We start from the raw sequence: 16,879 nt of genomic DNA on the forward strand, positions 1-16,879 counted from the left end.
GGGGAGACATTAGGCAGAAAGAAGTAAATGTCAATAAAACTACTATTAATAGACTTTCAGAAAAACAAAGAAGACATTAGATCCTTGGGAAAAAAAACAAGATACTATAAAATAAAAAGGATATTAAAAAGAACAACAAATGCTATTGGAAATTAAACATAAGCAAACAGAAGTAATACTCAACTGGAGTTGGGACATGTCATAGAAATTAGAGACAAAAACAGGAAATAAGGCTGGCTGGATGATCAAAAACTTAAAAATCAGTTGTAGGTAGTTTGACATTCAAATAAGGGAAATGGGGAGAGAATAGAGGAAAACAGGAAAATAAATAATTGGGAAAAGTACTTTAAGAGAATTCCTCACAGCCAGGCTTTGGTGAGTCATGACTATAATCCTAGCTACTCAGGAGGCTGAGATCTGAAGGGCAGTGGTTCAATGCCACCCTGGGCAGAAAAGTCCAAGAGATTCTAATCTCCAAACTACCAGTATAAGCCAGCCTAGAGGTATGGCTCAAGTGGCAGAAGAGCAAGGTGAGCGAGTGCCAGGCCCCTGAGTTCAAGTTCCAGTACTGACAAAGAAAAATTCTCAAAATTGAAGGACACAAATGACCAGATCACACAGCCTGACAATTTAGGACAACCAAACTGGGTCAGGTCAAGGCATGTCACTGTGAAATTCTAGAAGATTACAAAGAGATTATACAAACTTGAGAAGAATAAGTTATCATCAAAGTAAGGTGAGAATTACATCAACCCAATGACAGCAGGAAATAGGACATAAGGGAAGATCCAGACAGTAACATCTGAAGGGAAAATAATTTGCAATAGGGAATTCCATGACCAAATTACATGTAGTGGTGAAATCCATAAACATGAAAGATATCCAGACAAAAGCAAACAAAGCCTCCCTACAAGGCATTCTTTCTCAGGAAACTATTGAGAAAATACAACCCTTAGTCATAGTTACTAAGTTAATGACTCAGGTTGAATCCCCCTCCAGGTTCCCTGAGTAGATATGCATGCTGGGTTAACACTGGGTAGATCACATTTATGCTTTCTCCTGGAGGCTTCGTGTTCAACTCTGCCAGTACAGGGCAGCAACCAACAGTAGACCCTGCAAGGAAGAGGAGGAAGGGATGTGTTCCTTTCTGTCAGTTCCATCCCAGCCATGGTTCTTCCCTCTGTGTGAAGTACTAGTCAGTTCAGTTTGACAGTCTTTGTAGATCAGCTGGTAACACAGCTATCTGGTCTTTAGAGGCATGATTTCCAGGAGTATCTCTCTCCTGGGAACAATATTACTTTGCCCATTTTGAATCCCATTTTGACAAGATAATTCCACCAACCTTTCCTGATGGCTCCTTTTTCTTCCAAGCATGTTGGAAATACCCAGTAGTAGTTTGCATTTCTGTGATATGTCAGTCTTTGCCTTTTCTAGTGCATCAGCAATGCACCATATAAAAGCCTCTCTGTTCTATTAAGTCTTTCTTTCTGCTTCTTGACTGAATCCTTTGTGATAAAAGGTTTCTCTAAGCCTCATAAGGAAAAAGAGAAAGACGAAGATATCTACACCAAGTAGAACTACATTCACACACAGCATAACAATGTTGGGTTTATGACAGACTAAGTGTCACAAAAGTATTTGTTGAGTTGATTTGCCTTATAAATAAAATGAGTAAATTTTGTTTTTCTCTGAAGGGAAGTTGTACTATCTCCAGTATATTTTCATCCACAGTTCAAAAAAAATGAAGTACCTAAGAAGTGTTTCTTTTCTTTCTTCTATTCAGACATCACAAAGATGATACAACATATCACAGATTTCCAGAATCTCAAGGAAGAGTAAGAAAGGAAAGAGATGGCACCTGGAGTTCGATAAACTGCATGCTCCAAGTCTTCCACACTGCCTATGATGTTTATGACTTCTGACCCCAAAGGCGAGAAGACAAGAAACCACAGAACACCACCCTCGTTCTAACATTTCCTCAATTCAAGGATTCCCCCGAACCTCACTGGGTTTCCATCATTCACTATAAGACTCACAAAGTCAGTAAAAACACTTTAGAACTCACAGTTATATTGAAACAGCCCAAAAGAAGAGATACAGAGGACAGTCTAGGAAAGCTCCAGGAATGAAGTTTTGTTGTCTCTGTGACAAAGTTCTCTACCAACACTGATGTGTGACCAGAATTTTGCCAACCTAGAAAGTTTGCCAGAGGCTGGGAAGGTGGCTCAGTGGTAGAGCGCTTGCCTTGCATGCCTGAGGCCCTGGGTTCGATTCTAATAATAATTAGTATTAATAATCCTTTTACTGAAACAAAAATAAAAATGGTTTAAAGTTGATGGAGATGTTTTCTAAGAATTGAATTAACAAAGATTAATTATTGGAAAGGCTGTTTTGAATAAAAACTCATTAATTCTGTTCTCATTATGCAAGGCTTGAATTCAGTGACTCCCTTTCTCACTCTACATTTTTTGTTCACAGCTAGCATTCTACCACTTGAGCCATACCTCCAGTCCAGCATATTGCTGGTTAATTTTGGAGATGGAGTCTCTTAGCCTTTTCTACTAGACTTAATTTGAACCATGATTCTCAGATCTCAGCCTCCTGAGTAGTTAGGATTACAGGCAGTAATTCTTAATTTTTAAAAAATATGTATATATTTAATGCCAGGTACTGGTGGCTCATGCCTGTAATCCTAGCTACTCATGAGATCTGAGAATTGCAGTTCAAAACCAGCCCGGGCGGGAAACTCCATGAGACTCTTATCTCCAATTAATCACCAGAAAATGGAAGTGGTGCTGTGGCTCAAGTGGTAGAGCATTCACCATGAGATGAAGAGTTCAGGGACAGTGCCCAGGCCCAGAGTTCAAGGCCCATGACTGACGTGTGTGTGGGGGGTGGGGTGGGGGGGTGGAGAGAGAGAGAGAGAGAAAGAGAGAAGAAACATCCAAGAAATCAATTTTTAAAACCCAAATAATGAGGTTAAAACAGCGAAGTTAATATACCCCACTTTGGGATAGATGTAAACATTATATAACCATTAGCATTACCAGATGCAAGTAGGTGCTGTTGAAAGTAAGACCAATATCTACAAGAAGATTGCCAATGTAAATAATTTGGATTTGGTTCACAGATCATCTGAAATGTAGGAAAAGATGTCAAATCTTATCTGTGGTTCCTGTTTGGCTTGCCTTTGACTGACAACATTCAAACAAAGAAGAGATGGAGAATTAAATTCAAGAGTTCTCACAGCGACCTCCAAGGTCCCTTCTGACCTCATTTCCTCCCACAGTCCCCCAAAACCCTGTCCATCCAAACCTGTGCTACAAGAGGGCTGGGGAGAGGACAAAAAATCAAAGAAGTGCTATACATAGTTCTGGTCCAAATTTATAGTTGAGGAAGCATCAGTTTCCCAGATTTTGTGACCCAGGTAAAGAAGTTGAGCATCTACCACCTGGGATACTTAAGTCCTCACCCTGAAACCCAAATAAATCCACTTACCCAAGACCACCCCAGTGAGCATCCATTCCTGCCTCAAACTGACTTTCCAATACACAGTGTTCAAAATCCAGCCTCTGAACTCTAGCCTCATGCTTCCTGCATCCATGCTTCTAGACTAACCTGAGCTGCCCACTAAAATGGCTCTGCAGTGAAGTCAGAGATAAGTAAGGCCTCTTCTGCCTGCTTATACCAGTATCATAATGTCCAAACAGTGGGTCTAGTTAGTAAGGATAGCATTTTTTTATCCACTCTTGACTCTGATTCTACTCTAGTCGCTTGTCTTCGCCTTGGGAACATTTCTGATTCAATATACAAACTCCCCTCCCTGTCTGCCACATCCCAGCTCTTTCTCCCACTAGTTGCAACAAGATGAGCCACTGGCTGGCCCTGTCTCCAGACTGTACTCACTGTCAGGCTATTCCTGCTCAGCCAGGCAGAGTTCCAGGGCCTGATGGATATGTGGTGATATAGAAATGGCTGGGAAGTCTCTCTCAGTGATCTCTGAATTAAGTTAAGGACACAAGAAAACTACAGATGACATGTGTTGAAATGTCAAATTCTTAACAAAAACCATTGCATCACAGCCATAAACTAACTCACTCTCTCTCTTTCTCTCTCTCTCTCTCCTACTTACTTCTTTTCTTTTCTCTTCTTTGTGTCAATACTAAGCTAGAATTCAGGGATTAGACACTGTCACTAAGCCTTATTAGCTAAAGGCTGACACTCTGCCACTTGAGTGACAGCTCTATTTCCTGATTTTGGGTGCTTAATTGGAGAGAAGAGTTTCATGGTTCTTCCTGAGTTGGCTTTGAACTCTGATCCTCAGATCTTAGCTTCTTGAGTAGCTAGGATTCTAGGCATCAGCCACCCTTACCTGCTCCAAAACTTTTTTTTTAAGATAAAACTGTTCTCCTTTTACCTTCCTGCTCTTATCTTCATCCCCTCCTTCTTCCCTCATGCTAGTCAAACTCATTGCAGTTGGTTTTCTACTGTATTCCACTTCAATCTCTTGGTCCCCATTTGCCTGACAATTCTAAATCCACAAATTGATCTCTAGAGCTAGCTTTCCAAATGAGTCTTGAGTTTCACAATGGATACACATGTTACAAAACAAAAAATAAAACAGAACATCACATTGGGATGAAGCCATCCTGTGGATTTTTTAACCAGAAGTGGGGATTTGTGATATAAGCGGCTGTTGCAAAATCAAACAAACGACAGCACTCAACTCAAAGTTTGAGCCTATCCAGGGGCTGAGCTGTGTTTGCTTTGAGGTTTTGTGAAAGGTCACAAGGCCTAACAAAGTTCAGATGAAACTTGGCCGGTTTTCTACCAGGCTCTGGCTCAGAACTTATAGTGTTTCATGTGGTTTGGAGTTTTCAAACACAACGCTTTGCACAGTGCTAATAAATGATTCTTTCTCAGCATGCAAAGCAATTAAATGTATGGCCTCTTGGGTTTTGGTCTTAGAATCAGCATTTATTTATTAGGAGCTGGGAGAAAAGTGAAATGCCCTAGAAGAGGGATCACATATAATGAGGTGGGTGAATTTGCTGAAGACACCACATTTTAGATGACTGGAGGCCTAAAAAGCAAGAGAGAAACTCCTAAGGAACCCCATAAAATTAGGCCACTGGGAGACTTGCTAATGAATGGAATTTAGCATTGGCCTAGGAGGAACAAGTTAGAACAGTGTGCAAAGCTCTAGGAAGGCCATATGAAAGGACTCCAACACCATCTGTCTTCTGCCTTCGCCCACCATTCCAAAGGGGTCCCCCAAGCATTCCCCTGGACATATCTCCTGAAGCTGTCTCTGTGGACATGCCTCTCCCAGGCAGTCAGTTTGGACTCACCCTAGGACTCACTGTGGGAGTATAATCAGGGGAGTCCTTGTAACATGTCTTCCTTTGACTATTCTCTTTTAACAAACAGAATGTATTCATTTTTTAGGGCTTCCATAACAAAATACCATTTTAATAGATTCTTCTTTTCTCACAGTTCTGGAGGCTGAAAATCCAAAATCAAAGTGTTATCAAGCTGGGCGCCGGTGGCTCACGTCTATAATCCCAGCTACTCAGGAGGCTGAGATCTGAGGATCCTGGTTCAAAGCCAGCCCAGGCAGGAAAGTCCATGAGACTCTTATCTCCAATAAGCCACTAGAAAACCAGAAATGGTACTGTGGCTCAAGCGGTAGAGCGCTCGCCTTGAGCTGAAGAGCACAGGGACAGCACCCAAGCCCAGAGTTCAAGCTCCATGACCAACCAAAAAAGAAAAAAGTGTCATCAAGTCTGGTTCTATTCTGAGATCCTTCTGACATCTTCCCCCGTGACTTTGTATGGTTTTCTCTCTGTGTGTATCTGTGTCTTAATCCTCTCTTACAAGAACCTGAAGTCATGTTTCATTAGCGTTCACCCACATGACCTCATTGAATATTACATAGTTTCTTTACAGACTCTTTCACTGAGTACAATCGCATTCTGAAGCACGGGCAGCAACATATCCTTCAATGTGGTGCTCAATCTGTTCAAATGCTGCAACTCAACCGATTATAGTTATAAGGTGAGGGAAGACTCACCTTCTTCTTGTATGTCACACCTTCAGCTGGGCTCAAGTTAATCAAACTCAGCAGAGAAAATAGAATGGGGATGTATTAGGACTAATCAAAAGGAAACATATTTATCCTCATTTATTTGGGGGAACTCACTAGACTAAAATAGATGCATAAAGACCATTCTTGAGAGAGCTAGGAATTGGGCTTAGTAATGGAGTGCTTGCCTAGCATGTATAAGGCTCTAGGTTTGATTCCTTGGTATCACATAAACAAAATAAATAAATAATTTTTGGGGGGGTCCGGTCCTGGGGCCTGAACTCTGGGCCTGGGTGCTGTCCCTCAGCTCTTCAGCTCAAGGCTAGCACTCTACCACTTGAGCCACAGCGCCACTTCCAGCTTTTTTCTTTTTGCTTATGTGGTGCTGAGGAATCGAACCCAGGGCCTTGAGCATGCAAGGCAAGTGCTCTACCACTGAGCCACCTTCCCAGCCCCATAAATAATTGTTTTTACAGAGACTATTCTCCAAATTATTCCCCCTTGTAAACCTGGCAGCATTCAGTTATAAATTCAATTTTAAAAATTTACTGAGAAAATAGTATTTTAGTGTATTGTAGGTACAAACCTACATTTCAAGAGAGATTTCCACAGTAAACACAAAAATTACTTTGATAGGTACATAAATCTATTGGTAGCAATTGTTGTATTAGTGTTGCCAATTTTTGTCTACTACACTATCCATGCCCTTTGTCATGTGATTTGTGGTTCCTCTTACCATGAGGTAGTATCTATTCAGTCACATGATTCATTCTGCTCAATAGTATATTAGGAGTTGTGACACACAGATTGGCTGATATAGAAAGCCTACTCATTTCATTTTGTTTATGCTCTTATATCTGGGCCACTATACCAAGAACCAGCTGCTACAAAAGTGGGAGGCATAGGTGTAAATGACCTATGTTATTTCATTATAAGCCGATCTCCAGAAGCTAACTGATTTGATAACCTCCAGATATGTGAGCAAACCCATATAATAACAGAAAATGAATCATCCGTTTACAGGCTTCTCAAATAAATAAGTATTACTTGAAGCTCTGGTTTGAAAGTGGCTTGTAACCCAGGATGACTCTGCTCTGGCAACAGCTATATAGACACAGAAAGTGCTCAATACATCTAAACATTATCTCTGATAAGTAGCACATTAAGGCATTATTGGCCTATAACACCTCGGCTGACAAAGAGAGCATGAGGTCATCTAAGCTCTAAGGGATGGGATAAAGAAAAGTGAGGGAAATTAGAAAAATCTGTACTGGAGTGAGGAAGGTGGGGGAGGGAAGGGATGGTAGGAGAAAAGCAGAGTTGGTAACATTGCTGGACAAGAAATGTACTCATTACCTTACTCATGTAACTGTAACCCCTCAGTACAGCATCTTCACAATAAAATAAAAAATTTAAAAAATCTGTACTTGTGAAAGAAAGATGATAAGGGGAATTGAATGGTAAAAGAACGTGCAGAAAACTCGGAGTGCCATTTTAAGAGTAAAATAGTTACAGGACTCTGAGTTTCATTATAAAATTCAGATTCTTTTGCTTGTTTTATTTATTTAAATTTTATCGTAAAGGTGATGTACAGAGGGGTTACAATTATAACAGGTAATGAATACATTCCTTTTGAACACTGTTACCCACTCCTTCATTTTCTCCCACCTTCCCCTACCCAGACTCACATCTCCCCCCCCCCCCGCAAGTTGTAAAGTTCATTTCCAACATAGTATCTAGTGAGTCTCACTGTTGCATTGGTTCACCCTTTTTCCCACCATTTCTGTGATTCTTTTTTTCTTCTCCAAATCAGATAAACTTATATACAAGACAATGGGTACAGAAATCAAAAACAGTGTCAACAGGGAGGGAGAACAAAGGGAAAAAGAAGAAATAACTCCAAACAGTACACTAAGAAAACCTCATTTCCATTTCTTGGAGTTCGTTTTAATAAGTATCATTTTATACGGTAATAAGCACACAGGTATTGAGCCATTGTAATCCTCTGTTAAGAATATCTTAGACATGCAGACATAAAGGGGATCCAAATAGGGAAAGAAGAAATAAAACTCTCCCTCTTTGCAGATGACATGATCTTGTATTTAAAGAATCCCATGGACTCCACTCCCAAATTACTCAAGCTGATTCAAAACTTTGGCAAAGTAGCAGGTTATAAAATTAACCCCCAAAAATCAATGGCTTTTCTATATGCCAACAATGAGAAAAGTGTGGCTGAAATTAGGAAAGCAACTCCATTTGTAATAGCCCCACAAAAAATAAAATACCTAGGAATTAACTTAACCAAAGAAGTGAAGGACCTCTATGATGAAAACTTTAAAATCTTGAAAAAGGAAATCAACACAGAACTTAAAAAATGGCAAAACCTCCCATGCTCCTGGATTGGCAAGATTAACATCGTGAAAATGGCAATACTTCCCAAGGCTATCTACAAATTCAACGCGATACCTATCAAAATTCCACCCTCATTCTTCAAGGAAATAGAGGAGGCAATCCAAAAATTCATATGGAACAATAAAAGACCCCGAATAGCAAAAACGCGCCTCAACGGAAAGAACACTGCTGGAGGAATATCAATACCAAATTTCAAACTCTACTATAAAGCCATAGTAATCAAAACAGCTTGGTATTGGCATAAGAACAGACCTCAGTACCAATGGAATAGAATTGAAAACCCAGAAATGAACCTACAGACCTATAGCCATCTAATCTTCGATAAGGAAGCTAAAACAATAGAATGGAAGAAAGACAGACTCTTCAGTAAATGGTGCTGGCAAAATTGGTTAACTACATGTAGAAAACTAAAGCTAGATCCTTATATATCACCCTGCATCAGAATCAACTCCAAATGGATCAAAGACCTCGGAGTCAAAGCAGACACTCTGAAAACATTACAGGATGGAATAGGAGAAACCTTAGGTCTCCTTGGCTCAGGCCGAAATTTTCTGAATAGAGACCTGGAAGCACAACAAATCAAAGAAAGGTTGGACAAATGGGATTGCATACGGTTGCAGAGCTTCTGCAGGGCAAATGACATAGCTAGCAAGATCAATAGAAAGCCCACCGATTGGGAGAAGATCTTTACTAGCCATACAACGGACAAGGGTCTCATATCTAAAATATACTTGGAACTCAAAAAATTAAACCACCCAACAGCAAATCCTCAAAGAAACAACTGCCCAATAAATAAGTGGGCGAAAGACTTAAAGAGAAGCTTCTCTGAAGAAGAAAGAAGGATGGCCAATAGACACATGAAGAAATGTTCAACATCCCTAGCCATAAAAGAAATGCAAATCAAAACAACATTGAGATATCACCTCACTCCAGTTAGAACAGCAAAAATCAAGAACTCTAACAACAACAGATGCTGGAGGGGATGTGGACAGAAAGGAACCTTACTTCATTGTTGGTGGGAATGTAAACTTGTTCAACCACTTTGGAAAGCAGTATGGAGGTTCCTCAAAAGACTTCACATAGATCTCCCCTATGATCCAGCAATCCCACTTTTGGGCATTTACCCAAATGTTTACAAACAAGACCACACTAAAGCTACCAGCACAACTATGTTTATTGCAGCATTATTTACCATAGCTAAGATATGGAACCAACCCAGATGCCCCTCAGTAGATGAATGGATCAAGAAAATGTGGTATATATACACAATGGAATTCTATGCCTCCATCAGAAAGAATGACATTTCCCCATTTGTTAGGAAATGGAAAGGTTTGAAAAAAATTATATTAAGTGAAGTAAGCCAGGCCCAAAGAAGCATAGGTCCCATGGTTTCCCTTATTTGCAATATCTAGTATAGGTATGAGTCAAGTGGAAAAGGTCAGATAATGTGATGTTAGGAAAATGAACCCTTAAATATGTATTTTAATGTTTTCATTTCTTTCATGCATATGTTTCTAACGCATTTATAAGATTATTTCTTTGTTGCTTTGTATGTCCCTCCCCCACAGTGTAACCCCCGCTTTCACTATATTTGATGTCAGTATAACATGTGGAGGAGATGGGGGCAAACAAGTCGTTTAAGGATTCAGGTGGACCTGTTGCAACAATGAGAAGTACAAAATGTCATGTCAAAACCAGCTTTACAATGTCGGTGGGGGGGGGGAGGGGGGTATAATTGGGTGGGGGGAGGCTGGGAAGGGAGGTGAAGGGTAAACAAAGGAGGAGGCTGCAATGCTTGGTAAGAAATGTATGCATTATCCTGCCCATGTAATTGTAGCCCCTCTGTACAGTATGTTCTCAAATAAAATAAAATAATATTAAAAAAAAAAAGAATATCTTAGACATAGTCTAGCTATTACAAATGAAGGAAACCATGCAATCTGTCTTTCTTTGGGTCTGGCTTACCTTGCTTAATATATTTTTTTCTAAATCTTTCCATTTCTTTACAAATGGGGCAGTATCATTTTTTTCCGATGGAAGCATAGAATTTCATTGTGTGTATATATATATACCACATTTTCTTAATCTATTCGTCCACTGAGGGGCATCTGGGTTGATTCCATATCTTGGCTATGGTAAATAATGCTGCAATGAACATGAATGTGCTGGTAGCTTTAGTGTGGCCTGGTTGGTGATCATTTGGGTAAATGCCCAGGAGTGGGACTGCTGAGTCACAGGGGAGCTCTAAGTTTAGTTTTTTTGAGGAACCTGAATACTGCTTTCCAAAGTGGCTGAACAAGTTTACATTCCCACCATTCATGTAGTAGCATTCCTTTTGGACACATCCCCACCAGCATCTATTATTATTAGTTTTCTTGATAATGGCCATTCTAACTGAGGTGAGGTGGAATCTCAATGTTGTTTTGATTTGCATTTCTTTTATGGCCAGAAATGTTAAACATTTCTTCATGGTCTATTGGCTATTCTTATTTCTTCTTCAGAGAAGTCTCTCTTTAAGTCTTTAGCCCACTGATTAATGGGGTGGTTGTTTCTTTGAGGATTTGTTTTTGGAGGCTTAATATTTTTAGTTCTAAGTAATATTTTAGATATGAGGCCCTGGTCTGATACATAGCTAGTAAATCTCTCCCATTCTGTGGGCTTTTGTAATGTTTATTAGCCTGTGGGATTGTTATGTCTTTGAGGGTTTATTTTTGAGGGGTTTAATTTTTTGAGTTTTAAATATATTTTAGATATGTCTGATGTATAGAGAGTAAAGATCTTCTCCAAACCTATGAGCTTTCTATTTATCCTGCTAGCTATGTCCTTTGCCATGCAGAAACTCTGAAGTTTAATGCAATCCCATTTATCCAGCCTTTCTTTTACTTGTTGTGTTTCTAGATGTTTATTTAGGAAGTTTCGACCTGTGTCAAGGAGCCCTACTGTTTCCTCTATCCTTTCTCATATTATTTTCAGGATATCTGATCTTACATTGAGGTCTTGATGCACTTGGAATCAATTCTGGTGCAGGGTGATATATAAGGATCTAACTTCAGTTTTCTATACGTGTATAGCCAATTCTGCCAGCACCATTTGTTAAAGAGGCTATTTTTCTTCATCCTGTATTTTTAGCTCCCTTATCAAAGATTAGATGGCCATAGGTCAGTGGGATCATTTCTGGGTCTTCAATTCTGTTCCATTGGTCCTCAGGCCTGTTTATGTGCTAGTAGCAAGCTGTTTTTATACCTATAGCTTTATAGTAGAGTTTGAAGTTTGGTATTGATATTCCTCCAGCTCAGGACTGTTTTTGTTATTTAGGTCTTCTATTTTTTGGATTGCTTTTTCTATATCATTGAAGAATGTTTGTGGGATTTTAATGGGTATTGCAGTGAATTTGTACATAGCTTTGGGCAACATTGACATTTTTACAATGTTAATCCTCCCAATCCAGGGGTATAGAGGTTTTGCCCCTTTCTTAAGTCTGCTTTAATTTCCTTGTTCAGGTTTTTAAAGTTTAATCATAGAGTTTCTTTACATCTTTGGTTAACTTAAATCCTAAGTATTTCTTGGGGCTATTATAAAGGAGTTGCTTCTCTGATTTCAGCCTTGCTCTTCTCATTGTTGGCATACATCAAAACTACTGATTTTTATGGGTTAATTTTATACCCTGCTACTTTGCCTAAGTTTCAGATCAGCTCAAGTAACTTGGGGGAGGAGTCTATGGGGTTCTTTAAATACAGAATCATGTCATTTACTTCTTCTTTCCTTATTTGGATCCCCTTTATGTTTGTCTCTTTTCTTATTGCTTAGGCTAGGAATTCCAATAATATATAGAAGAGTAGTGAAGCAGACATCCTTGTCTCATTCTTGATTTTAGAGGAAATGGTTTTAACTTTTCACCATTAAGTATAATGATGTATGTTTGTCATACATAGCCTTTATTATATTGAGGAATATTCCATGAATTCCTAGTTTCTCCAAAGCTTTTTTTTTGAGGGGTGGGGGAGTCCGGTCATGGGGCCTGAACTCTGGGCCTGGGAGCTGTCCCTCAGCTCTTCAGCTCAAAACTAGCGCTTTACCACTTGAGCCACAGCACAACTTCCGGCTTTTTTCTTTTTGCTTATGTGGTGTTGAGGAATCGAACCCAGGGCCTCAGGCATACAAGGCGAGCGCTCTACCACTGAGCCACCTTCCCAGCCCCCAAAGCTTTTATCATGAAGTGGTGTTGGATTTTGTCAAATGCTTTTTCTGCATCTATTGAGATCATCATGTGCTTCTTGTCCTTACACCTGTTGATGTGTTAGATTACAATTGAGTTGCATATGTTGGATTAGCTTTGCATCCCTAATGAATCTCATTTGATCATCATATATGATTTTTATTAGATGTTGAAATTGGTTGGCTAGAATTTTATTGAGAAGTTTTGCATTGGTGTTCATTAAAGAAATGGGTCTATAGTTCTCTTTCTTTGATGAGTCCCTGTCTGGTTTTTGAATGAGCGTTATGCTGGTTTCATAGAATGAGTTTGTTAGTGATTTTTCCCTTTCAATTTCATTGAAGATTTTGAGGAGTATTGGAGTGAGTTCTCCTTTGAAAACCTTGTAGACATAATTCAGAGTCTTAAACCACAGTATAAAAGGTCGCTGTATCCTTGTGGTTTTTTGCTTAGACCTACTCTCTTCTGAACCCAGAAGGCTAAATTCCACACACAATATTCACCAGGTTCATTTGCTCCCTGGCTTGTTTGTCATTGGAAAGAAATTAGGTTTCTCAATAAAAAAAAGAACAAAAGATGCAAAGGTAGAATCCTTATCCTTCTTTAGGTTAGTTTGTTTACCTCAGGCTTTTTCTGCTGAGCTGTAGTGTGTGTGTGTGTGTGTGTGTGTGTGTGTGTGTATGAATGTCTGTGTTGTATGTATGTTTAATTAAAGACTATATCTCCTACAAGGTGGTGCCCTCTTTTCAAAACTGTCTCCCTCTCTGTTATGGTTTGGATCTAAAATGGTGCCAGAAGGCTTATATGTTGAAGACTTGGTTGCCAGTAGATGGAGCATTGGAGAAGTGGTTGAATCATGAGGGCTCTGACTTAATCAAGCCACTGATAGATTCATGTCTGAGTGAACTAACAAGGAAACAAGGCCTAACAAGGAAAAAATGGAGGGCAGGCCTTTGAAGGATACATCTTATCCTTAGCACTCCACAGTCTCTCTTAGCTTCTGGCAACTAGAAGAAGAGCAGATATTCTCTGCCACATGCTCCCTGGGCATATTTTTGCTATAGGTGTAAAAACAATGAAATCAGACATCTGAAACCATGAGCTAAAATAAAGCTGTGGTCCTTTAAATTGTTATTCTTAGTTATCTGTGACAGCAACAAAAATGCTGACAAACATGGTCTCTCAGTGACTCCTCTTTCTCATGGCTCCCAGAGTATGGATGGTAGTACTTCTGGTTATTTGTCCTTTGGGTAGGGGGAACCGAGGGCTTTATCATCCCTTGTGTTCCCTTAACTCAGTTCACCATTTTAAAACTTTACCAAGCATTGTCCAGGGCCTTTCAATTGTCTTCCTTGATGACACCCTCTGTTTCCTTCTGGGACCATGTGTGACTGTTCCATCCTTGTTTATCACATGTCATTCTCCTTCCCAGACCCCATATTCCAGCCACAACTGTCTCTCCTGCAATAGTACACAGTCCTCCTTCTGTTGTACCCTTTCTCCTTTCTGGGACCAGATTTTCACAAGGTGAAGTCTGAACTCCAAGGTCATCTTTTTAGGACACCACCACTGACTACCACTGACTCCCAGCACCAACTATTCCCTTCTGGCTGTATTAGGTGCTTCTCCATAGTACTCCCACCACAACACTAATTCTAGTGGTCATTTTGAGTACAGCAGAAATCTCCATGATATGAAAAATGAAACCCTCCCAAAGATGTCAAATCTGAATTCCTAAAACTTGTAAGTCTGTGGGATTACTTGGTAAAAAGGAATCAAGGCTGCTAATCATACTTGAAGATAAGAAGATTATCCTGGATGACCCAAGTGTGTCCAGTTTAATCACAGGTGTCCTTAAGGGAGGAAGAGAAAATAGAAGAGCAAATTATAGAGAGATACAAGTGGGAGAAAGACTTCAATAGTCATTGCTTCAGCCATTGAATAAAGAAGGAGCTACAAGCCAAGGAATGTAGACAGACTTTAGATGTTACAGGCAAGATATAGATTCTACCCGAGATGTTCCAGAAGAGATGCATCCTGTAGCAGCCTGATTCAGATGAGATATTCTTTAGACTTCTGACCTCTGTGAAGTAGTCAATTGTGCTGTTTACACCACTAACATGTGGTAAGTTGCTATAACAATAGAAAACTGAACAATCCCTCAGTAGATGGTCAGAGAATTGAAGGCAGAAGAGTGTCTTAACCTTTGTTTTTTCCTAAGCTCCTTCCACAGAGCTTGTTTTCCAATAGAACTCAAATACATCGGTTGGGGGAAAGATAACATGCAAAATTATCTGATCTGCCCACAGTTTCTGGTTCCTTCTGGCTCTGTTGCCCAATAGTTATATGAAAGAAGAGATGTGCATTTGACCATAAAAATTTTTAAATAAATTTTAGTTATTAATCCACCATATAATCATTGAGAAAAATAACTCAGCCAGTTGCCAAGGAGAACAAAGAGGCAGGAATTTGAAAATGCTCATGATGTACTTCCTCTCAAGAAAGCAGCTGTGGTACCAGTGGTCCGCCTCAGGCCATGCCCAGCTCCCCAGATGGGCAGGGAAAGAACAAATTGTTCCTTCCCCTACAGCAGCTGGCCTTGGTTTTGGCTGGCTCTGGATTCCTGGGCCTCCTGGGCACTGGTTGCTAGTTTGGCGAGAACTTCTTGCTCTGGCATTTCCAGAAGGGCTTGTTCTATTACTAATCTGGAGTAGATACCTCCTATCAACACCACAATCTTCTTTGTAGAGCAGTCCCTAAAACAATCAACAAATCACACAACTTGTTCATGAAGTAAGATATAGTGCCTTGGTTTAAAGCCTGCTTGACTTTGCTGAGAGTTCTGGACGAGAAGCCAGAACCTCAGGGTCTTGTCTGGCTCTGCCTGCAGCAAGTTATGTGACCTTGACTGATTTGTTCATGTACCATATGAAAGTGGCTGGCTTCTGTGGTTACTCCATGCCTGCATTCTAAGAGTCTGACACCTCCAAATGCCCTGATGCTTGGGAAATGCCAGTGACAAGCTTTCTCCACTAATGAGAGCATGTGACCAAGACAGAAAATGAAGACTGAGTAAAAGGGGAAAACGTGAAGGAAGGAGGGAAGGGGGGAGGAAGCACATATTTAGCACCTAATAAGTACCAGCTCCTTTTGCCTGTCTCAGATCTCTCTCTCCCTCCCCTCTTCTTTCTCTCTCTGTCTCTCTGTCTCTCTATCTCTGTCTCTGTCTCTGTCTCTGTCTCTGTCTCTCTCTCTCTCTCTCTCTCTCTCTCTCACACACACACACACACACACACACACACACACACACACACACACAATGAACCCTAGAATCAAGCTTGTAGTAAGTAGGAAATCTGGTCTTAGTCACCCTTTTTTGCCAGTAAGGAGGTATGAATTCAAAGCCTCACAGTGAGTTGGCTTGCTTGCTCCACTACTCACTACCACTTGAGCCATGCCTATAGCCCAGCTTTTTGCTGCTTATTTTGGAAATGGAGTCTGGTAGATTTTTCTGCCTAGTCTAGCTTCAAATTACAATCTTCTAGATCTCAGTTTCCTGAGTACCTAGGATTATAGGTGTGAATCCCCATCCCACCCCCTTTTATTTTTTGTAACCTTAAAATGAAAGTCAAATCTATGTTCTATTCCAGTATGAAATAAAATAAAAAGGAGAGTACATCCTGTTAATCCTGGGGTATAAAACATCCTGAGCCACTTCTCCTGGTTCTATGACATGGGACATGACTCTCTTCATTTCTCTGGTTTGAGGGTGATAAAGCTGGAGTTGAGAGGCAAAATGTACTCCTCACCCCCAGTGAGATCATGAGAATACTGGGAAGTTACTCGGTTACTGCAGCCAGAGAAACTAAGCAAATAAAACTCAACAGACCCAAACATGTCGCCTCTGGAGGATTAGTGTAATGGTTTGACCAAGGCAGTTAGGTCTCATCCATAGTCTGTGTGGGAAGAGGTGATATAACTGTTTATGACTGTTTACAGGCCAAACACATTACTACTCTGTCTGTAGCATTGTCAGCAATATGTAAACTCAGATTTGGAGATGTTTGTTCTCATTATCAGCAGAGGTTGGGAAAAGTGGGGAGAGTGTTCCCAGGAAATGTAGATAACATGTTTAGGACAGGAAGGTCTAGCCAGAGAGAAGGTCACAG

The sequence above is a fragment of the Dipodomys merriami genome, unplaced genomic scaffold (genome assembly GCF_024711535.1).
Source record: "Dipodomys merriami isolate MVZ:Mamm:240054 unplaced genomic scaffold, mDipMer1.0.p SCAF_4, whole genome shotgun sequence".
NCBI classification, from domain to species: Eukaryota; Metazoa; Chordata; class Mammalia; order Rodentia; family Heteromyidae; genus Dipodomys; species Dipodomys merriami.